Here is a 25,478-nt window from a genome sequence, read left to right on the forward strand (position 1 = left end):
TTCTGGAATTCAGCTCTTTTGTCTGCAATGAGGTCCATAATGAGTAAACATGACAACCAAATTGAGATCTCAGTTTATTCCTGTGTTTTCTTGCAACTTTTGACAGCTGAGTATGGGCGGGAAATATAAAGTTCTGTATTATGAAGGAACTAAACAGAAATCTTTCACATTAAGGCATTTTGATAGAGTATGGGGGAGGAAGGACATGAAGGTGTGAAGTGACTTTTATTTAGTGAACCGACTTTTATTCATTGAAAGCACTATAAGTTGCTTCCCCCTTTCTCTGCCTGCTGGCTGCTGGCTGTCCAGGTTCAAATCCACTCCTTCCTTCCTCATGTTGTGGAATTGGAGGCCACTTCCCCATCCCATCTTCAGGATCATCCCCTTCAGCTTCCAGAGCATCTAAGTCTTTCTTCATTGTGATATTATATAGCCCAGAAGCTGCAATGATTCTGGAGACTCACTGGGTCAAATTACAACATTCCCAGTCTGGTTGGAAATTAGGTCAAGATAAGGCGTTCCCTCTGGTCTGTTCTGTGCACTGGGCATACCTGGCAATTAGAAATCATTTCTTTTATATCTCTCGATATTCCCAGCCACCACACAGATGACTGAGCCCATGCTCTGCATTTCGTGATATCCAAGTGGCCCTGGTGCATTTTCTCCAAGACGTCTGCCTGGAGTGAGACCAGAATCACCAGCATCTTGTCATATACCAGCAAAACATCCACAATAGTAAAGTGTTTTCTGTGCTTAAAGAAGATTTTCATCAGCCGTACCACTTGGATGATGCTGTGGACAACCTGGCATGCAATATTGGCAGATATAGATGCATTCCTCATCTTACATCTGAGCATGATGAATGTGCTAGAGCTTTTTTGAACTTGCTGGCCATTGTGATGCAGTGAACTGAGAATATGACTCAATCTCATTAATGAAGTTAATATCCTGTTGTGTAGGATGGCACACAGTAGCTCTGGACAATGCATCTGCTTGCAAAGTAATACTATATTCGGTCTTAAATGAAAACAGAGTGCAGGTTGAAAGCTGAGTGTAGAGATTCGAGTTTGGTGAGTGGGGATTTTAAGTGTTGTTATCTTTATAAAAGTCTGGTCTGCAGCTAGCATTTAACTGGGATTTACCCTCTAGATAAAGTAGGGTTAAGAAAGTTAAGTAGCGTTAAGAAAGTAAAGTAAGTTTCTTACACTCTTAGGCAGGGATTAACAGGCCCTACTGCAGAGTAGCTGATCAGTTAAGTAGCTGACCAGTCTAATCTGGTTGTTGCAGTTTCAGCTTCAAAAGGTATAAATTCAGAGATCTGGGTGCAGCCTGCAAACGGTGTGCAGATTACAAGCTGAGTGTAGAGATTCGAATTTGGTAAGTGGTGGGTTCGGTGAAGGGGGAGGAGGTGCTCCTTTTTTCTACTTTTTTTCCCCTACTTTTTTATCCCTCCAGTATTTGGTTCCTGCTTTGGTGCAGGGGAAGGAGCTGTTTGGTGAGTATCTGGTAAGCTATTCTACTTATAATAAATAGTCTGTAAAGTTAAGGTATGGCAGGGCAGCTCTGCTGAGTGGAATATACAGGCTGTGGCATGTGGGAAGTCATGGATGCACCATATGTCCTAGACAAACACATTTGCAGGAAGTATCACCAGCTGCAGAAGCTTGGGCTCCAGGTTTCGGAACTCGAGAAGTGGCTGGAGTCACTGTTGTGCAAGTGCGAGGCGGAGGATTACGTGGATAGCACATTTAGGGAGGTGGTATCACCACAGGCTAGGAGCATGCAGGCAGATAGGGAATGGGTGACTGCCGAGCAGTCTAAGAGAACCAGACAGGTAGTGCAGGAGCCCCCGATATGATCTCACTCACTAACTGTTTTTACGATTTGGATACTGGTGAGGGTCATGGTTCCTCAGAGGATTGCAGTCAGAGCCAGGTTTGTGGCACCGCAGGTGGCTCAGCTGCACAGGAGGAGAGGAAGAGGAGTGGAAGAGCAGTAGTGCTAGGGGATTAGTTAGGGGAACAGTCAGGCGTTTCTGCGGCAGTAAACGTGACTCCAGGATGGTGTGTTGCCTCCCTGGTGCCAGGGTCAAGGATGCCATGGAGAGGCTGCAGGACATTCTTCTGGGGGAGGGTGAACAGCCAGAAGTTGTGGTCTACATTGGTACCAATGACGTAGATAAGAAGGGGGATGAGGTCCTGAAAGCAAATTTTAGGGAGCTAGGAAGGAGATTAAAAAGCAGCACCTCAAAAGCAGTAATCTCAGGATTACTCCCAGTCCCACGTGCAAGTGAGCATCGGAATAGGAGAACTGAACAATTTAACATGTGGCTGGTGAACTGGTGTAGGAGGGAGGGCATAGATTTCTGAGACACTGGAACCGGTTCTGGGGCTGATGGGACCTGTGCAAAATGGATGGATTAATAACAGAGACCTGACTCAACGAAGGGCAGGACAGAATCAATTTGGCTCAAGCTAAGGAACAAAAATGGTGCAGTCACATTGCTCGGTGTTTTCTATAGACCACCAGCTAGTGGGAAGGATGCGGAGGAATAAATTTGCAAGCAAATTACAGAGAGGTGCAAAAATTATAGGTTAGTTATAATGGGGGACTTTAATTATCCAAACATAGACTGGAATCATAGTTGTGAAAAGGGCAGTGAGGAGCAAGAGTTCCTCGAGTGTGTTCAGGAAAATTTTCTGCAACAGTATGTTGTTAGTCCAATGGGAAAGGAGGCATTGCTAGATCTGGTTCTTGGGAATGAGGTGGGCCAAGTGAATCAAGTATCAGTAGGAGAGTATTTAGGAGATAGTGAACATTCTATCGTAAGGTTTACGCTAACTATGGAAAAGGAGAAAAAGCAATCCAGGGTAAGAATAATTAATTGGAGGAAGGCCAACTTCAATGGGGTAAGAATGGAGCTGGGTGAATAAATTGGAGTCAAAAGCTGGCAGGAAAACCGGTCGATGAACAATGGACTACCTTCAAAGAAGAGATAGTTTGGGCACACTCAAGTTATGTTCCCTAGAAGGGGAAAAATAGGGCAAACAAATCCAGAGCTCCCTGGATATCAAAAAAAGGTAGAGATTAAGATAAAGAAGAAAAAGTGTGCTTATGACAGATGCCAGGTAGAAAATACAATTGAGAACCAGGCTGAATATAGAGGATCCAGAGGGGAAGTGAAAAAGCAAGTAAGAGAAGCAAAGAGAGAGCATGAAAAGAGACTGGCAGCTAGCATGAAAGGAAATCCCAAAGTTTTCTATAGGCATATAAATAGTAAAAGGGCAGTAAAAGGAGGAGTGGGGCCAATTAGGGACCAGAAAGGGGATTTACACATGGAGGCAGAGGGCATAGCTGAGGTATTAAATGAATACTTTGCATCTGTCTTTACCAAGGAAGAAGATGCAACCCAGGCAATGTTGAAAGAGGAGGTAAGTCAAATACTAAAGGGGTTTAAAATTGATCATGAAGTATCAGATAGGCTATCTGTACTTAAAGTGGATGAAGTACCAGGGCCAGTGCGATGCACCCAAGGATACTGAGGGAAGTGAGGGTGGAAAGTGTGGAGACACTGGCCATAATTTTTCAGTTTTCTTTAGACTCAGGGGTGGTGCCAGAGGACTGGAGAATTACAAATGTTACACCCTTGTTCAGAAAAGGGTGTAAAGATAAGCCCAGCAACTACAGGCCAGTCAGTTTAACTTCGGTGATGGGAAAACTTACAGAAAAAATAATTTGGGAAAAAATCAATAGTCACATAGACAAATGCAAGTTAATTAAGGAAAGCCAGCATGGATTTCTTAAGGGACATCATATTTAACTAAATTGCTGGAGTTTTTTGAGGAGGTAACAGAGACGGTTGATGAGGGCTATGCAGTTGATGTGGTGTACATGGACTTCCAAAAGGCATTTGACACAGTGCCACGCCACAGACTTGTGAGCAAACTTGTAGCTCATGGAATAATAGGGATGGTAGCAACAGGGATACGAAATTGGATGAGTGGCAGGAAACAAAGAGTAGTGGTTAATGGATGTTTTTCGGGCTGCAGGAAAGTTTAGAGTCATACAGCATAGAAACAGGCCCTTCGGCCCACCGCGTCCATGCCGACCATCATGCCTATCTATACTAATCCCACCTGCCTGCATTAATTCCATATCCCTCTATGCCTTGCTCATTCAACTACCTGTCCAGATACCTCTTAAATGTCACTACTGTTCCTGCCTCCACCACCTCCTCAGGCAGCTCATTCCAGATACCCACTATTCTTTGTGTGAAAAATTTACCACTTTGATCCCCTCTAAACCTCCTCCCTCTCACCTTAAATCTATGCCCTCTAGTTTTAGTCACCCCTACCATGGGAAACAGACTCCGGCTATCTATCCTATCTATGCCTCTCATAATTTTATATACCTCTATTGTGTCCCCTCTCAACCTCCTTCGCTCCAGGGAGAACAGACCCAGCCTATCCAATCTCTCTTTATAACTCAAGCCCTCCAAACCAGGCAACATCCTTGTAAATCTTTTCTGCACCCTCTCCAGCTTAATCACATCTTTCCTGTAGTGCGGCGACCAGAACTGCACACAATACTCCAAATGCGGCCTAACCAATGTTATGTACAACTGTAACATGACGTCCCAACTCTTGTACTCATTGCCTCAGCTGATGGAGGCAAGCATGCCATACACCTTCTTCACCACCCTGTCTACCTGTGTTGCCACTTTCAGGGAACTATGTACTTGCACCCCAAGGTCTCTCTGCTGAACAACACTCCCCAGGGCCCTGCCATTCACTGTATATGTCCTGCCCTGGTTTAACTTCCCAAAATGCATCATTTCGCACTCGTCTGCGTTAAATTCCATTTGCCAATCCCTTGCCCACTTTCCCAGTTGATTTATATCCTGTTGTAACCTTAGACAAGCTTCTTCACTGTCCACTATACCACCAATTTTGGTGTCATCTGCAAACTTACTAATCATGCCCCCTACATTCTCATCCAAGTCATTAATATATATGACAAACAACAGAGGGCCTAGCACCGATCCCTGCGGCACACCACTGGTCACCGGCCTCCAATCTGAAAACCAACCCTCCACTACCACCCTCTGCCTTCTATCACCAAGCCAATTTTGTATCCAACTGGCTAGCTCACCCTGGATCCCATGTGTTCGAACCTTCCGGACCAGCCTATCATGCGGGACCCTGTCAAAGGCCTTGCTAAAGTCCACCACCCTGCCCTCGTCAATCCTCTTGGTCATCTCCTCAAAAAACTCAATCAAATTTATGAGACATGATTTCCCACGCACAAAGCTATGCTGACTATCCCAAATCGGACCTTGCCTTTCCTAATGCATATAAATCTTGTCTTTCCGAATCCCTTCCAATAACTTTCCCACCACTGATGTAAGGCTCACTAGCCTGTAGTTCCTTGGCTTATCCCTGCTGCCCTTAAATAAAGGCACAACATTAGCTAGCCTCCAGTCTTCCAGTACCTCACCCATGGCTAACGATGATACAAAAATCTCTGCCAGGGCCCCAGCAATCTCCTCCCTTGCTTCCCATAGCATCCTAGGATACGCCTGGTAAGGCCCTGGGGATTTATCCACCTTAATGCACTACAAAACCTCCAAAACCTCCTCCTTTGTGATGTTGATATGCTCCAGGATATCGCTGTTCCCTCCCTTGAACTCACTAGCTTCCATGACCTTCTCCATGATAAATACAGACGAGAAGTGTTCATTTAAGACCTCACCCATTTCCCATGGCTCCACACATAGATTATCACACTGATCCTTAAGGGGACCTACTCTCTCCCTAGCTACCCTTTCATTCTTAATATACTTATAGAATCTTTTAGGATTCTCCTTTATCTTGTCTGCCAGGGAAATCTCATGGCCCCTTTTCGCTCTCCTAATTTCCTTCCTAAGTGTACTTCTACATCCCTTATACTCCTCAAGGGACTCGCTTGATCCCAACTGCCTATATCTGACAAATGCCTCCTTCTTTGTCCTGACCAGACCCTCAATATCCCTCGTCAACCAAGGTTCCCTAAACTCGCCAGCCTTGCCCTTCAATCTAACAGGAACATGCCGGCCCTGAACTCTTCCTATCTCACTTTTAAAAGCCTCCCACTTGCCAGACGTCCCTTTACCTGTAAACAGCCTCTCCCAATCAACTTTTGAGTGTTCCTGTCTGATGCCATTGAAATTAGCCTTCCCACAATTTAGGACTTCAACTTGAGGACCAGTCCTATCCTTTTCCATAACTATCTTGAAGCTAATAGAGTTATGGTCACTGGTCCCAAAGTGCTCCCCCACTGACACATCAACCACTTGCCCACCCTCATTTCCTCAGAGGAGGTCGAGTGTAGCCCCTTCTCTAGTAGGGCCATCCAGATACTGCTTCAGAAAACTATCCTGGACACACTTAACAAATTCTTTTCCATCTGATCCCTTAGCACTAAGGCAGTCCCAGTCAATATTAGGGAAGTTAAAATCACCTACTATTACAACCCTATAATTCCTACACCTATCTGTGATTTCCCTACATATATGCTCCTACAATTCCCTCTGACTATTGGGGGCCTATAGTATAACCCCATCAAAGTGATCACCCGTTTCTTATTTCTAAGTTCTACCCATATGGCTTCGCTGGACGTTCCTCCCGGGATATCCTCTCTAAGTACTGCCGTGATGTCCTCCCTAATCTATAGTGCAACTCCCCCTCCTCTCTTACCTCCACCTCTGTCACGCCAGAAGCATCGGTACCCTGGAACATTGAGCTGCCAGTCCTGCCCATCCCTCAACCACGTTTCCTTAATAGCTATAATATCACAATCCCATGTACCGATCCATGCTCTGAGTTCATCTGTCTTACCTGTAAGGCTTCTTGCAGTAAAGTAAATGCAGTTTAGCCTACCAGACCTTCCACGCTCCCTGTCCTGCCTCTGCCCGGCCTGCCTACTGGACTTACTTGCTTCAACCTCTACATTTGCCTCAACTATCTCATCGGAGTGACTACTACTTTGGGTCCCACCCCCCTGCCAGACTAGTTTAAACCCTCCCGAGTAGTACTAGCAAACCTCCCCGAAAGGATATTGGCCCCCTTCCAGTTCAGATGCAACCCGTCCCTCTTGTACAGGTCACCTCTGCACCAGAAGAGATCCCAATGGTCCAAGTAGCTGAAGCCCTCCCTCCTACACCAGCTCTTCAGCCACGCATTAATTTGCCTTATCCTCCTATTCCTACCCTCACTAGCATGTGGCACAGGGAGTAATCCTGAGATTACAACCCTAGAGATCCTGCTTTTTAACCTTCTGCCTCGCTCCCCATGTTCACTTTGCAGGACCTCATCTCTCTTCCTGCCTATTCATTAGTACCAATATGGACCACGACCTCTGGCTGCTCCCCCTCCCCTTTCAGAATGCCTTGTGCGTGCTCAGAGACATCCTTGACCCTGGCACCAGGGAGACAACACACCATCCTGGATTCTCGCTCGCGGCCACAGAAAAGCCTATCTGTGCCTTTGTATGTTGTAGTGGAGTTCCCCAGGATCAGTGTTGTTTTTCCTGATATATATTAATAACCTAGACCTTGGTGTATAGGGCAGAATTTCAAAGTTTGCAGATGAAACAAAACGTGGAAGCATTGTGGACTGTGAGGAGGATAGTGTAGAATTTCAAAAGGACATAGACAAGATGGTGGAATGGGCTGGCAGGTGGCAGATGAAGTTTAATGCAGAGAAATGTGAAGTGATTCATTTTGGTAGGAAGAACATGGAGAGACAGTATAGAATAAATGGTACAATTCTAAAGGGGGTGCAGGAGCAGAGGGACCTAGGTGTATATGTGCAGAAGTCATTGAAGGTGGCAGGACAGGTTGAGAGAGTGGTTAATAAAGCATACAGTATCCTGGGCTTTATTAATAGGGCCATAGAGTACAAGAGCAAGGAAGCTATGTTGAACTTGTATAAGACACTAGTTCAGCCTCAGCTGGAGCATTGCATCCAATTCTGGGCGCCGCACTTGAGGAAAGACGTGAGGGCATTGAAGAGAGTACAGAAAAGATTCACGTGAATGGTTCCAGGGATGAGGAACTTCAGTTATGAAGATAGATTGGAGAAGTGGGGCAGCACAGTGGCGCAGTGGTTAGCACCACAGCCTCACATCTCCAGCGACCCGGGTTCAATTCTGGGTACTGCCTGTGCGGAGTTTGCAAGTTCTCCCTGTGTCTGCATGGGTTTTCACCGGCTGCTCCGGTTTCCTCCCACAGCCAAAAGACTTGCAGGTTGATAGGTAAATTGGCCATTATAAATTGTCCCTCGTATAGGTAGGTGGTAGGGGAATATAGGGACGGTGGGGATGTGGTAGAAATATGGGATTAGTGTAGGATTAGTATAAATGGGTGGTTGATGGTCGGCACAGACTCGGTGGGCTGAAGGGCCTGTTTCAGTGCTGTATCTCTAAAAAAAAAGTTTTCCTTGGAGAAGAGAAGGCTGAGAGGTGATTTGATAGAGGTATTCAAAATCATGAGGGGTCTGGACAGAGTAGATAGAGAGAAACTGTTCCCACTCATGAAAGGATGGAGAATGAGATGGCACAGATTTAAAGTATTTGGTAAGAGAAGCAAAAGTGACATAAGGAAAAACTTTTTCACGAGCGAGTGGTTAAGGTCTGGAATACACTGCCTGAGAACATGGTGGAGGCAGGTTCAACTAAAGCATTCAAAAGGGAATTAGACAGTTATATGAAAAGGAAGAATGTGCAGGTTTATGGGGAGAAGGCAGGGGAATGGAACTGAGGGAATTGCTCTGTCAGAGAGACGGTGCAGACACGATGGGCTGAATGGCCTCCTTCTGCACTGTAACGATTCTGTGATTCTGTGAAGTCTTCATAGAGCAGTAAATAATTTTGGAAAGTCTTTTTGGAAGTGACGCCTGGATTCTTGCTGCTTAGCTTCTTCCACTTTCCTGATAAGATTAAGGTCTATACAAGCTCTTCTACTTAAAAGAGAATATTCTTGATTCTGTGTAACATACGGTGTTTCCAATATCTGCTTATCTGCTTTCCCTTGTACTGGAGTGTTCCCTGGAGCTTTCCCTTGACTTTCAGTTCAATCCCTCCTGGACTGTGTACTTGAGTTTCTGTTGGTTGCAGGCAATGCATTGATAACCACGTTCGTTGTCTGATAAAACTATTACACTTGCTCCAGTGTCTAGTTTAAAGTTGGTGATATGTCAGTTGACGTATATATCTGCAATCCAGAATGGATGATTTGGGTCATTGATCTCACCAAGGAAGTTTTCTGATTTCTCTGCTGATGGAGATTGCTCAGCTTTATTAATAGCTCTGTGCATGAAGACTTTTTCTTTAGAAAAATGGCCAAAATGGCCTAAATTCTTGCAGTGAAAGCATTCCGCTTTGTTTGCAGGACACTGTTCGTGCCTGTGGGTCTTTTTTGACACCAAAGCACTTGCAGAGTTTAATGGCGTCTTGCACTTTACCTCCCAAGTGTACCTTCTTTTCTGGTGCTTCTTTTACAGTCCTGGGCTTAAGGAATTGTATGGTCACATGGTCACTGGAGGTTTCCTGAACCAAGGTTTTTCTTCACCTCTCAGGATTGCTCTGTTCTGCTTCCGGACCTCTGCTTGTCTCACCAGCTTTATTGTGTTTTCTAGGGTGAGGTCTTCCTTAGACTGCAATAAATCTGAAAGAGATTCATCAGCAATATGTACTACAATACAGTCTCATATTAATTCTGCTTTTAGCTCTCTAAATTCATATCCTTCAACTAGCCTGTAAAGGTAATTTATAATAGCATCTACCGGTTCACATGGTTTCTGGACCCTTCTGTTGAATTTGACCCTTTTTAGAATTTTGTTGCTCCGCAGGTTGAAATAATATCAAAGGCTTTTAAGACTTCTTCAAATTTATCTGATCTCTCATTAATGCCTTGTCTTGCAATAACATCATCTGTTATTGCTCCGATGGCATAAAGTAAGGTAGTGACTTGTCCTGCTTCAGACTTGCTGTCTAATTTTGAAGCAATTCTGTACCTCAAAAAACCTTTTTCTCCAAAGTGACCAGTTTTGAGTTTGATTTGGTCCTTCCATGTGTCCAAATCTCTCTGGTAGTGGAAATTTAAGATCCATGGCTTTTCTAAGCTTTCGAAGTAGTTTACTTGCTGTTTTAAATGTTCCCTTCAGTAGTGGAAGTTTTCCCGTGACACTGACTCCCACAGCAGTCACTGTCTTTCCCTGGGAAATCTCTCTGTTAGACTAGGTATTTGTTTCTTGAATGTAGCTTTGCAGCATTATTTCAATTAGCTCTTCGCTCCCTTCCCCTGCTGCTTTTTTTTGCTGCCTTTCAGTCTCCACATGTAATGACGCCAACCTCGGATCTGCCCTTGCTAATAATTTGGTTTTCCCAGTGCCGCCTGCCTAGTGCGTCGTTAAGAACAATTCGCTACCTTTTTTAAGGGTTACTCACCAGATCCCCGACCATTGCTTGGTTCACCCACTCGAAGCCTGTGATCACTGGAATGGGATTTGTTTTCACAGAGCACCATGCCTCTGTTATGCAGCCTGAAGTACTCCGGAAGCTGAATTCCCGACTCTCTGTGCCTCCACTTCAACCATGGAGCAGCTCTGGATCTCCCCAAAGCCTCTTCTCGAGTTCTGCAGTTTTGGTTGCACTTTGTTCAGGTCTGACTTTCCAACCTTCTTTTCAAAATTTTCTGGGTGTGGTATGGCAGGAACTGCTGCTGTTCACCATGCTGTATGTTTGGTTAGTCTAAAAGGGTAGATTACTGAGTCTTTGGTAAGTTTTAACAATAACCAGTTTATTACATATTAAGGAACTATATACATCTTTACATAAGTATGTCTAACTCCACTGATGCCTTGCTACTTCTTCTTCAAGTCTCTCTGTCATGTGATCTCTTACATCATCATAGTGGGAGGCATTACTCACACAGTCCCAAGCTTTAACCCTTTCAAGCTCAACACCATCCAGGACAAAGCAGCCTGCTTGATTGGCACCCCATCCACTATCTTCAACATTCACTCCCTCCACCACTGATACAAAGTGGCAGCAGTGTGTACCATGTACAAGATTCACTGCAGCAACTCACCAAGGCTACTCAGGCAGCACCTTCCAAATTTGCAAACTCTACCACCTAGAAGGACAAGGGCAGCAAATGCATGGGAATACCATCACCTGCAAGTTCCCCTCCAAGCCACACACCATCCTGATTTGGAACTATATCACTGTTCTTTCACTGTCGCTGGATCAAAATCCTGGAACTGCCTTCCTAACAGCACTGTGGGTGTGCCTACATCTCAAGGACTGCAGTAGTTCAAGAAAGCAGCTCACCACCACCTTCTCAAGGACAATTAGGGATGGGCAATAAATGCTGCCGAGCCTGTGATGCCCACATTCCACAAATGAATTTTAAAAATCTAATTTCCTGATTTATATTCTGCCAACACTACAAACCTCTGTTAGGGGCCCTATAAACTACTCCAGTGTTTTCTGCCCCATGTTTCTTAGCTCCACCAAACTGATTCTACAACTTGATTTTCCGAGCTAAGGTCCTTTCTCTCTACTGTTCTTGTCCAACCCTTCATTATCGGGGCTACCCCACCTCCTTTTCCATTTTGCTTATCTCTTCTAAAAATCAAATATCCTGGAATGTTTAGATCCCAACCTTGGTAACTCTGCAACCACGTTTCCATAATGGCTATTACTTCATACACATTAAATTCTACCTGTGCTATTAAATTATCTAATTTACTGTGAATGATTTGTACATTCAGATAGAGTGCCTTTAGGTTTAACCTTTTTCTATTTTTCTCTGATATCACCTCAATCACTAATGCGCTATATCCTTTGTCAAGCTCTCTGTCCCTTCCTGACCTACACTACTTATTATTACCCAAATCACTACTCTGCTCTACAACTCGACATTTTTCTTACTACTTTTTAATTTACCCTTTCCTGAATCCTCCCACCACATGCACCCACCCCCTCTCCCCACTCCCTTTATTAGTATAAAGCCCTGTCTACTGCCCTAGTTATTTGATTCACCAGAACACTGGCCCCAGCACGGGTTTAAGTAAATAAAAACAAGAAATACTCAGCAGGTCTGGCAGCATCTGTGGAGAGAGAAGCAGAGTTAATGTTTCAGGTCAGTGACCCTTCATCAGAACAGGTTTAAATAAAGCCTGTCCCTATGGAACAGTTCCCTCTTTCCCCAATACTGGTGCCAGTGGCCCATGATGTAAAACTCCTGCGTCCCACACCCCTCCTTCAGCCACACATTTTTAATCTCCTATTCTGTTTATCCCCATGCCAGTTTGCACATGGCTCAGGTAATTAAGCAGATCGTGCTGTCAGTCAGCAAGTGATGGCGATTTGACACTAATTCTGCTATTTCCGACTTTGCCACTCTAGTTAACACCCTCTCTTGAACACATACAGTTGAACATGCATTCAGTAGCACAAAGGGCCCCGAGCAGCTCTATTTAAAGGAATCATCAACAACTTGCAGTTCAGTTGCTAGGTGCAACCATCTTCAGCTGCTTCATCAATGACCTTCGCTTGATCATGAGGTCAGAAGGGGGATGTCTGTTGATGATTGCATAGTGTTCAGTCCCATTCATACCTCCTCAGATAATTAAGCAGTCTGCACCCGCATGCAGCAAGACCTGTACAACGTTCTGTCTTGGGTGATAAATGGCAAGTAACATTCATGGCACACAAGTGCTAGGCAAGGACCATCTCCAACAAGAGAGAATCTAACCAACACTCTTTGACATTCAACAGCATTACCATCACTGAATCCCCCACCATCAATATCCTGGGGTTACCACTGACCAGAAAACTAAATGGACTTGCCACATAAATACTGTGGCTACAAGAGCAGGTCAAGGGCTGAGAATTCTGTGGCGAGTGACATGCCTCCTGACTTCCCAAAGCCAGTCCACCATGGACAAGGCACAAGTTAGGAGTGTGATTGAATATACCCCACTTGCCTGGATGAGTGCAACTCCAACAATGCCCAAGAAACTTGGCACCATCAAGGAAAAAACAGTCCATTTGATTGGCATCCCATCCACCAACTTAAATGTTCACTCCCTTCACTGCCACCAGTGCACAGTGGCAGCATTGTATATCATATACAAGATGCACTGCAGCAACTCGCTAAAACTCCTTTGACAGCACTTCCAAACCCACAACCTTTGCCACCTAGAAGGATAAAGGCAGCAGGCGCATTGGAACACCACCACCTGCAAAGATCCCCTCCAAGTCACACAGCTTCCTGACTTGGAACTACATCGCCGTTCCTTCACCTTTGCTAGGTCAAAATCCTGGAGTCCCTCTCTAACAGCATTGGGGTGTACCTACGCCACAAGATATGCAGCAGTTCAACAATTTGGCTTAACACAATCTTCTCAAGGGCAATTAGGGATAGGCAATAATATAGGCCTTGCCCACAAAGCTCAAATCTCATGAACAAATAAAAAATATATAGAAAGGACTCAAGTGTTGGGCCCTATTATGCTCAAATAACGTGCCGATGTTTGTTGACTCAGCTCACACGTGAAGAGTCACTAATGTAAGGCACTCAACAGTCACCAATGTCTGTAAAAGAGTGCCCCAGTATGAGGCAGTGCCTCTAGAAAATCAGAAGATTAGCAGCCATGAAAAGTGCTTTATTGTGTGCTCTCAGGAAGGAGGAAGTGGCATCAGGAGCATATCTATCCACTGTGTAGAGCATCATTAGTAATGGACTGGAGACAAGTCACCAAAATACCCCCCTAAGTTGGGGAACTGGTTGTATGATGGTTGTATGGGGGAGGGATAAGAAGAAAAATAGCACAATAATTGGGCACATATCCTAAAGGGCAGCATTACATCGAATGTACAGCACAGAAACAGCCCTTTCGGCCTAACAGGTCTATGCCAGTGTTTATCGTCTACATGAGCCTCCTTCCACCTTACTTCACCTCACTCTATCAGCATCTCCTTCTATTCTTTTCTCCCTCACGTACTTAACTATCTTCCCCATAAATGCATCGATGTTAATCGCCTCAACCATTACATCTGGTAACAAGTTCCACATTCTCACCACTCTCTGAGTAAACAGGTTTTTCCTGAAATCCTCAATGGATTTATTACTATCTCATTTTTATGTCTCCTAGTTTTGGACTCCCCCACACCTTCATAATTTTAAAGACCTCAATCAGGTCACTTCTCAATCTTCCTTTTTCTGGAGAAAAGAGCTCCAGCTTGTTCAGTCCTTCCTTCTTGAATGCTACACTGTTAGGATGAGACATTGAACCAAAGCCCTGTCTGCCCCCTCAAGTGGACGTAAAATATCCCAAGCCACTCTTTTGAAGTAAAGCAGGGGGGTTATCTGGTGTGATGGTCAAAATTTATCATTTAATCAACAGCACAAAATCAGATCATCTGGCCATTCTTACTGTTTGTGGGAGCTTGTTATGTGCAAATTGGCCTCAGCACTTCCTGCATTACAGCAGTGACTACACTTCAAAATTGACTGTAAAGTACTTTGGAATGTCCTGAGGTCATGAGAGGCATTATATAAATTCAAGTCTTTTTTTTTTCTTTTTTACAGTAGTTGTTCAATAAAAAGTGATTGATAGTGATAAATTGAAGATTGGCAGAATAGTTTGCCATTGGTTTGTGCATTGTAAGCAGACCTTGTAATTTTAATTGAAGACATCTAGAAAATCATATTTACTTCCTCTGCAATCTGTTACTGCTTCATATAGCCTCTCTAGGCATCTTTCTCAACTGTAACTTTAAAGATACTTATACGTTGCTGTAAATTATCTCCCACAAATATGGGTGTTGAAATCGGCCCTTGTGAGAGTAACAGCAAGTGTGCTAACACGTTCTTATGAAATCCCTCTGTCAGTATTTTAACAAAGATATTAATCCATTTAAAAGAAACAGGCTTATTCCACCATTAAAATAACAAACAGAGGAATTGTATAGGAATGTTTTAATGCATTCATTTCTAATACTGCACAGCACTATTTCAGCTGGCTGATTTCTTACACATTTCTCATGCTGAATAGTATTAAAGGAGATTTAGAAAAGCAGAAAAGCACAGAATGTATCTCAGCACCTGCTAACATGATTATTTTAGCATTTAATTTGTACTTTTGTATGAATTGTCAGGAAACAGCCATATGAATAGTGTGACTCCCTAACCTGATCCTCAGAATTCCCTCAGACGTGAAGTGCAAATCAGATGAAATGCGTTATTTTGTTGCATGTTTCCCAAAAAGCTGTAAATTCCAGGAATTCTGGAGTAAAAATCTGAGGTGTTTGTTAAACATTCACATCAGAAGATGCTTCACATTGTTCTTGGTTAGCATGCAGTACATGTCATACAGAAGGTTTAAGTAGGCAATGAATGTCCTCTCAAAGTTAATGGTTGACACTGCAAGTTAAATCTACTTTTTTGTCAGCATAGAAGACATTTGAAAGATGGCATTGAGTTGGATTTACTCTCAGCTTTCCTTTCTAAAAACATTTACTTTCTCTTTTTATGGCCTTGAAATGACATCCTGAAAACAGTAGCATACAATGGCCCAGATTTTGTGGCAGCAACAAAGCAAACTGCAGAAACAAAATTCTTCTTAAAAATGAGAACTTGAAGAAATACCTTGGGGAAGAATTTTATGCTCGCCCCCCCCCCCCCCCTCCCCCTGTGGTGGGTTTGGAGGTGGGAAAAGCATAAAATCGGATGGGATGGTGGCCGGGGGTGTTCCCACTACCGTCCTGCCTCCGCCGAAATTTAGTCCGGGGCAGGAAGGCCTGTGAACAACCTACTCACCCCGCCGCCAATTGAGGCTGTAATTGGGTAATTAACCCCCAATTAAGGGCCTCTTCCCACTGCAGCCACAATTACCTGTGTGGCGGGCAGCCCTATCACTGCATGGGAAGCACGGCACAAAAAAACGCGCGGGCTGCTTCCCAGCTCCGGGTGGAGGACAGTGTCTTGTTCAAAGGCACTTATTGCCTGAACAAGGGACCCAGCATCGGGAAGCGGGTGCCCACTGAGGTCTACCCCTGCTCTTGCTGCTGACCCCCCTCCACCCCTCGCGTCCCCCACCCTGCAAGACCCCTCCCACCCTGATCTACCTGAGGGCTGGGTTCAGCGACGATCCTCAGCCTCCAGGACGGTCAACTCCAGCAGCAGCCACCGCCTCTGCGGTGGCACTGCAGTTGCCAGCCTCTGATTGACCAGCCGCTCTCCACGGACAGGACTTCCGGCGACAGAGTCCTAAATTGGCACTAAATTTGGTGGGCCTTCCAGAAAAGAGGTAGTGCTGGGATCTTGGCGTCAGTTACCCCCCAGCCCACAACGTAGAAACCCCTGCAATCAGCATAAAATTTCCCCCCTGAAGTCAGAGTGTTGTGGTGGGTGAGTTGGGAAATGAGTTGGCTCTATAGCACCTCCTGGTGTGCAACTGGTCCAGGAATTGTGACAGCTAATAGGACTTGTATTTGTGTTTTGTTCAGCTTAGAATAGGAAATTCTGTTCAGAAAAATCCTTCGACCTGACGGGAAATGGTAACAACAAACTGTTGACATTTTAGCACTTAAATACTAATATTAATATGACACAGATTGGTAGTGAGCCCAAGGGTTGAACAGAAAACCCTTGTTGCTGTATTTTGGCTGACTGCGATTTTCTTTGATTGTGAAATATGATAGAATAAGTCTTCCACCAGACTGTGACTTGGACTATAATCTGTCAAGCAGCAGTTAGTCTGAATGTTTGTAAGTAGCTTGGTGAATGTGTCAAAGTCTTTCTAAAAATAACACTGGCAACAAATTGATGCAATCACCTTAACATTTGGAACAAAAGTTCAAAAATTCCCCCAACTTCATTCTAATCTTGATAATGTCATCATCCTACCGATGACAATAGTGCTATTGTGTGTTGCAAGGATTTCAGTCTGGCAGAGGTCAAATGGCCTCTGTCTGGCTACTCTTCGTATCTCCCCCTGATCATTATTACAGTAGACCTGATGAAGTGTTGCACATTGATTATTAACCCATCTTTCTCCGACAAACATTGATGACCTGCTGTACATTTCCAAACTTCCTATTTTTTTGAGTGAAAAAATGGTGCTCTGTAACCTAGTTGGCAAACTTAGCCAAAAAATTTAAGCTGTCAAAACTCTCAAGTAAAATCAGTTCATTGCTCAGTGACCTTAAGTACCAGTGTTGCAATGATGTGCCTGAAGCAGCCTCATGATGCTACAATGGTGGTAACAGAAGTGTGGCACTTGGGCACAGCAAGATAGTCTATATAGAGTGTGGTGGGACAACACAGGGTCATAGGAACATAGTAACAGAGGAGCAGGAGTAGGCCATTCAGCCCATCAAGCCTACCCCGCTATTCAATACGATCATGGCTGATCATCCACTTCAAGGTCTTTTTCCCACACTATCCTCATATCCCCTTATGTCGTTGGTATTTAGAAATCTGTCAATATCTGCTTTAAACATACTCAATGACTGAGCTTCCATAGCCCTCGGGGTAGAGAATTCTTAAGATTCACAACCCTCTTAGTAAAGAAATTTCTCCTCATTGCTGTCCTAAGTGGCTTCCCCCTTATTTTGAAATTGTGTCCCCTGATTCTAGATTCCCCAACCAGGGGAAACATCTTAGCTGCATCGACTCTATCTATCCCTTTGAGTATTTTGTAGCTTTCAATGTGATTAACTCTCATTCTTCCAAACTCTAGAGAATACAGGCCCAGTTTCCCCAATCTCTCCTCATAGGACAGTCCCGCCATCCCGGGAACAAATCTGGTGAACCTTTGTTGCAGTCCCTCGATGGCAATACTATCCTTCCTAAGGGGACCAAAACTGCACACAGTACTCCAGTGCAGTCTAACCAAGGTTCTATACAATTGAAGCAAGACTTCACTACTCCTGTGCTCAAATCCTCTTGTGATAAAGGCTAATATACCATTAGTCTTCCTAATTGCTTGCTGCACCTGCATGTCAGCTTTCAGTGACTTATTGACAAGGACACCCAGGTCCCTTTGTACATCTACACTTTCTAATCTCTTATCATTTAAGAAAAACTCTGCATATCTATTCCTCCTACCAAAGTGGATAACCTCACATTTTTCCATATTATATTCCATCTGCCACGTTCTTGCCCACTGACTAAGTCTGTCCAAATCCCCTTGAAGCTGCTTTGCATCTTCCTCACAAAACACATTCCCACCTAGTTTTGTGTCATCCATGAATTTGGAAATATTACATTTGGTCCCCACATCCAAATCATTGAAACATATTGGAAACAGCTGCGGACCAAGCACTGATCCCTGCGGTACCCACTAGTCACAGCCTGCAAGAATGACCTGTTTATTCCTACTCTCTGCTTTCTGTCTGTTAACCAATCCTTAATCCATGCCAGTGCTTATCCTATCCCATGTCCTTTAATTTTGCTAACCAACCTCCTGTGGGGGACTTTATCAAAAGCCTTCTGAAAATTCAAGCATACCACGTCCACTGACTCCTCTTTAGCAATTCTGTTAGTAACATCCTCAAAAAACTCCAACAGGTTTGTCAAACATGATTCCCCATTTATAAATCCATGTTGACTATGCCCAATCAGATCATTATTATCCAAGTATCCATTTATCACATCCTTTTGAATAGATTCGAGCATTTTCCCAATGACTAATGTAATGCTAACAGGTCTGTACTTCCCTGTTTTCTCTCTCTCTCCCTTCTTAAATAGTGGGGTGACATTTGTTACCTTCCAAACTGCAGGAACCGTCCAGAATCGATCGAATTTTGGAAGATGATCACTAATGCATCCACTATCTCCATAGCTACCTCTTTCAACACTCTGGGATGTAGAATATCAGATCCTGGGGACTTATCAACCTTCAGCCCCATTAATTTCTCCAATGCAACCATCTTACTAATATTAATTTCCTTCAATTCTTCATTCTCTTTAATCCCTTGGATCTCTAATTCTGGGAAATTTCTTGTATCTTCCTCAGTGAAGACAGACAAAAAGTAATTATTTATCTTCTCTGCCATTTCTCTATTCCTCATTATAAATTCTCCTTACTCTGCCTGTAATGGAGCCACATTTGTCTTAGCCAAATTTTTCCTTTTTACATACCTATTTAAGCTTTTACAGTCCGTTTTTATATTTTTTGCGAGCTTATATTCATATTCTATTCTTCCTTTATCAGTTTCTTCGTCCTCCTTTGCTGTATTCTAAAATCCTCACAAGGGTCAGCAAGGAAAAGAAAGGGTATTCAGCACACTACTGATTTTAATATTCTCTGCAGTTTTATGGGGAATGAGTGCAATACTGGAGGCACTATGGTGCTTGTAATTTCCCCCTCACCCCCCCGCCCTCCCCGCCCCCACCCACACCAGTTCCAAACCCTCTGATTAAAGCACCATGTTTTGAATTAGCAAAGGTTCCATCCTGAAAAGGCCCACAAGGAAATTAGCAATGAAGCTGGAAACAGGTATATCTGGGCATCAGCCTAATTGACAGACTTTCCTCCCAATTTATAGTGTGAGTAAGGGGCCAATATCTAAAGTTACGATAGAATTTTGTTTGCATTACGCAAGCAAATAGAAAACAGGAATAGCCTGCCGCTACTGTCCTGATATGTTAATCATTCATGGGGGCTGGAGGGTGGGGGTGCAAGGGAAACATTTGTAAACAGCTACAATTGATATCTCCAGTTCTAGCTGACCCATAGAATTCTTTTAGTTCTGATTTTATAAAAAGTTTCATGACACATGTACAATCATAGCACATTAATACACTTCAAAGACCTAGCAGAAAGCCACCACAATGCACCCTGAGTTATTTCCTTTCACTGAAAGGTATCCAAATTAACAATTTGGCTGTTGGGTCAGCTCCACTGTAGGATAGGGAATGAGTACACTGCCCAACAAACCAATGTGCAATGTTGCACTTCAATGTGCTAACCAGGTTATACACTGGGTGCTCTTTCTTCCTGTGACATTTAGAACACAATAATTGTGGAGCAGCATGACCCAGAAAGCAAATGTAAATGTCTGCTAAGCAGTGCTGTGAGTTTTTAAAACAGTCTGATCACCCTGTATGCATGGCCAATATAACTTGGCTGGCACAATTGAAGCAACGTTAGTCATCACACGTTAGAAGGCATGACTTGTGTCAGCAAGTTAAATATCAGAACAACTTTAAAGATTCCATTGATCAAAGTTTTCTGGAAAAATGATGATAACAATAAAGCTGCCAGATCAGTATTCAGATTCCAAGTACAAGTCTGACACTTGCAGTTACTTATCTATCACTTCACTAAGTTGAATGTGTGACTCATGGAAGCTCAATTCTATGGACTCCTGCCGTAAGCTGTATGCTTATATTTGTCATGAGAAAATGAATATTTATATGTTTACATGTGTGTATTGGATTTTGAAATTAATTGTGTGACAATCAATTGACATCATTATTAAGCCACAGTGGGCAATTGGTAGATACTTTGAACAAAGTAACTTTGCAGAGCCTTTTCCAATTAATTTGTCCTCTGTTGATGTAGTAGCAGTTAAAAGACATTGGGTGGCACTCACTCAGTAATGTTTTTCTCTAAGACCTATGCCAAACATATGCAGACCTATTTATACAGTTCGGTTCATATTTCCTCCAATTAAGCATTGTTAAATTATTCTGGAAATGATGATAAAGCTCTACAGCCTAATATTTTACAAAGCTTCAACGGAAACTGGTCTGATCCCTTCATCATCAAATATGATTAGATCTGACAAATGTTATTTTCAATAGATTAGACTTTATGTGAGGAATTCTAATAGATTTTGTAAACGTATATCTTGCAATTAGGATAATTCTTTAATGTATATATTCAGACACTTTTCATGCAATTGATATTCTACAAAAAAAGATTTTGTCAATAAGTTTAATCACAATTAGGCAACAAACTGCAAGTATCAAAAACAAGGCAATTTGCAAAATAAAATGATAATGAAGATCATTAGCTTAGAGTACTTACATTTAATTTTGAGTCTATGGCAAGAAGCTAAGGACATTGTAATATTCCAACAAATAATTTTTGGATTTTACCAACTGCAGTTTGCAAAATGAAATGCAAAAAAGGAACCTATAATTAACCAGAAGTGAGTAACACACCTGTCCGACTCAGTATTGTTCAGATGGGGAAGACTCAGCAAGCGACACTGTACATTCCTGCCCAGCTGAAGTCTGACCTTTTCCCCAGCTAGCATGTGGTACAGTGACAGACCCTAAACTTAACACTCTTATAAACAGATCCCCCTTCAAGCTTGTCACCACCACTAATTATTAATCTTTCTTGTACTTCCCCACCAGATGTACTTTCTCAGGAATATCAATCCAGCTGACCTGAAAAGAGACAGGAGAGGTTAGGCCGGTGAGTCATTTCCTTAGCTGACAGAATCCAGAATGTTATAAATTTAGAAAATGTACAAAGGAGTAAGAAAGTATAAAATTTACATTTTACCAAGTTAGAATCGTTGAACCATACTGTTGCTTTGACCTTTCAGCAATTAAAGTACCAAATTGTACTCCAAAACTAAAATATATGTTTTATGGCTTTAGCTTGTTCAGAAACTACTATCGTTGTATGCTGCTGTATCTCTGTAATTCTGTTATCAGCATGTAGCTATTATATCAACAAAATTTGATGAGCTGGTTCAGAAATGGGTGCAGTTCCCATCCGTTACTTGGGCAGCAGCCCCACCTCGATCAAGCAGTGGGCAGCGATTTTGCATAGTGGAGACACGGGTCTCCCCCAATCACGTGGCAGGGGCAGGATGCGAGTCGCCGAATACACCACCAGATAATTCTGGAGCAGGTGCTGGCACCATATTTAAAAGCCTGCCAGCCCATCATTCATTCCTGTCTTAGAGTCATTGTCAGATTTGTACAGCTGCAAACATTGCTGGACTGAATCCTAAACACCACCAACCCAACCCCCCGACGAGGACAGCACAGGATGGCTGAGGCACGACACAAGGTGGCCCTACAGTTCAGTGATGCTGCCCTGCAGATTCTCCTCCAGGCTGCTAGGGAAAGGTGGGAGGTTCTCTTCCCCAGCAATGACAAGACAAGGTCATCCTGCCTGACCAAGCAACTCTGGGTGCAGATTGCAGAAGAGGTCAGCAGCTGTGGGGTCACCCAACGCAACTGGGTCCAATGCAGGAAGAGGGGCAATGACTTCCTGCGTTCGGCCAAGGTGAGAGCTCCATACCTCTTTTCTTTTTGGTGATTGCATGTGACTACGTGGGAGGGTGCGCAACATAGGGAGGGTGGCACTACCACGGCAATGGTAGAGGGGCTTAGGTACTACCTCATCCTGACAGCTGCATGGCTGAATTGCAGCCATAGGCAACCTTCCTTCCTAACTCATCCTCATTAACTCCCCTGACATCATGAGATGTATCACATCCCTGAGTAGGTGATGAGGGGCTGAGAGTAACAGAGCTATCATGAGCCCAGCTACTGTCACAGGGATCACACTATTTAAGAAGAGAGGGAGAGAGTAAACAGGGAATTACAGATCTGTTAGCCTTACAACAAGTCATTGGGAAAATGCTAGAATCTATTCTAAAGGATTTGGTAAATGGACACTTGGATAATAATGATCTGATTGGACATAGTCAACATGGGAAATCATGTTGACAAACCTGTTGGAGTTTTTTGAGGATGTTACCAACAGAATTGATTAGGGGACTCAGTGGACATGGTATGCTTGGATTTTCAGAAGGCTTTTGATAAAGTCCTCCACTGGACGTTGGTTAGCAAAATTAAAGCACATGGGATAGGAGGTAATATACTGGCATGGATTAAGGATTGGTTAACAGGCAGAAAGCAGAGAGTAGGAATAAACAGGTCTTTCTTGCATTGGCAAGCTGTGACTAGTGGGATACTGCAGGGATCAGTGCTTGGTCCGCAGCTGTTCACAATATATATCAATGATTTGGATGTGGGGACCAAATGTAATATTTCCAAGTTTGTGGATGACACAAAACTAGGTGGGAATGTGTGTTGCAAGGAATATGCAAAGCGGCTTCAAGGGGATTTGGACAGACTTAGTGAGTGGTCAAGAATGTGGCAGATGGAATATAATGTGGAAAAATGTGAGGTTATTCACTTTGATAGGAAGAATAGATGTGCAAAGTATTTCTTAAATGGTAAGAGATTAGAAAGTGTAGATGTACAAAGGGACCTGGGTGGCCTTGTCAATAGGTCATGGAAAGCTAACATGCGGGTGTAGCAGGCTATTAAGAAGGCTAATGAAGAAACTGGGCCTATATTCTCTAGAGTTTCGAAGAATGAGAGGTGATCTCATTGAAAGCTACAAAATACTTAATTGGATCGACAGGGTAGATACAGTTAAGATGTTTCCCCTGGTTGCGGAGTCTCAAACCAGGGGACACAATTTCAGAATAAGGGGGAAGCCACTTAGGACAGAGATGAGGAGAAATTTCTTTACTCATAAGGTTGTGAATCTTTGGAATTCTCTACCCCAGAGGGCTGTGGAAGTTCAGTCATTGAGTAGGTTTAAAGCAGAGATTGACAGATGTCTAAATACAAATGACATATGGGGATATGAGGATAGTGTGGGAAAAGACATTGAAGTGGATGATCAACCATGATCATATTGAATGGCAGGGCAGGTTCGACGGGCTGAATGGCCTACTGCTCCTCTGTTCCTAGTAGGAGTGCCCGCAAACATATTAAAAAAAACACCTAGCCACATTTTGGGACTCATAGGTGTAGGAAATAGTTCATGTATTGATTAATTCAAAGTTCTTCAGTGCAACTCATTTGCCATCCTTGTTTGAATGGCATGTTCCATTCTGCCTTAAATGTGAGATGCTGACTTCCCCCTTTCCCCTTAGTGCTATGCCAATGTAACCATAGCCCTCATTAACATATGATCTCCCATGGTCACTAGCAAGGTTTTCAGCTAGTCACAAGTCAGGGAACCCAAATGGAAAACAGGCGACAGTCTATATGCACTGAGGTCAGTCTTTATTGCTTTCTCTATGAGTGGGCATCAGAGTGCCTGGAAGCGGGTGATTATGAGGTTGTCTCTTGCCTCCCTGGCACGTCGCTCAATCTGCCTGGTCTCAGGTGCAAGGTCTTCACCATCCATTGCTGCTTGCCCCTTCCTTCCTCTGCATCCTCCTCATCGGGGGATGAGTGCCATTCAGGCATACCATCGTCATGTAAGGCCTCCCCCCTCTGCAGCACTAGATTGTGCAGAGCACAGCAGACCACCATGATACGCGAGACCCTTGCTGGGCCATAGTGTAGGGCTCCAACGGATCGATTGAGGCATCGGAATCTCATCTTCAGTAGCCCAATGGCCTGATCAATGGTCCCTCAAGTGGAGCCGTGGCAAGTGTTGTACCTCTCCTTCGCAGCATTGTGAGGGTTCCTCACAGGTGTAAGAAACCAAGTCTTGGGTGAAAACCCCTTGTCCCAAGAATCCATCCCTGAAGGCAGGTGGGGGGCCTAAAAAGCTGTGGCATCTGGAACTGTCGAAGTATGTAGGCATTGTGGCTGCTTCCCAGGAAGTGGAATATACCTGCAGAAAAGTCTTTCGGTGGTCGCAGACCAGTTGAATGTTGATTGAATGAAATCCATTCTTGTTGATGAATGTGGCTGGCTGGTCCATGGGAGCCTTGATGTCCACATGCATACAATCCATCACACCTTGCACCCGGGGAGATCTAGCGATTGCCCTGAATCCAATTGCCCTCTTGGCCTGACTGTCAGGGTAGTCTGGTGGCACACAAAGTCGCCCTCTTAAACAAGGCATTGATCACCTTCTTGATGCAACAGTGGGCTGCTGCCTAGGAGACACCACACATGTCTCCTGTGGCTCCCTGGAAAGATCCAGATGCGTAAATGTTTAGTGTTTTTAGGACCTCTGTCATAGGATGACCCCCAAATCCCAACGGCTGCAGCTCATCTTGCAGCAGGGCACATAACTCAGTGGTGGCCGCCCTGGAGAGCCATAGTCTTCTTTGACCATGGTGCTTGGATATTGGTAAGTAGCTGATATGAGTCTGGTAAACTCTGTGGTGCCCTTCTTGGCATGGTCAGCTGCTGTCATTCTCGTTGTGGAACTTCACGGACAGGCACAACTGCCTCTTGGCCCTCCCTCGGTCAGAGGTGCTGCATCACACCATGGGGTCAAAATATTACAGGGTGTATTAGCCCCATGTCAAGTGACTTGTGGGCCTACAGAGCGCTGTCAATGCAGCAACGATCCTGCCTTGGCAACTGAGCGTTTAACAATTCTCTTGGCGGAGTCCCTGATGGCACTCAAAGCCCAACCTTGTTGATAGCCCACCCACTCTTCCAGCAGTTTGAGCAACCAAGCATATCA

General features: G+C 43.9%; 1 long non-coding RNA gene across 3 annotated transcripts in view; it reads right to left on the reverse strand.

The window, feature by feature from the left end:
- LOC137368715 (uncharacterized) overlaps positions 1-25,478 on the reverse strand; it is a 53,577-nt gene that overhangs the window by 18,453 nt on the left and 9,646 nt on the right. For all 3 annotated transcript variants that reach the window (XR_010974818.1, XR_010974817.1, XR_010974816.1), the window contains exon 2: positions 10,486-10,788. This is a non-coding gene — a long non-coding RNA (uncharacterized lncRNA). The remainder of the gene's footprint in view (positions 1-10,485; positions 10,789-25,478) is intronic.

Source organism: Heterodontus francisci, chromosome 4 (genome assembly GCF_036365525.1).
Source record: "Heterodontus francisci isolate sHetFra1 chromosome 4, sHetFra1.hap1, whole genome shotgun sequence".
In the NCBI taxonomy this organism is placed as follows: domain Eukaryota; kingdom Metazoa; phylum Chordata; class Chondrichthyes; order Heterodontiformes; family Heterodontidae; genus Heterodontus; species Heterodontus francisci.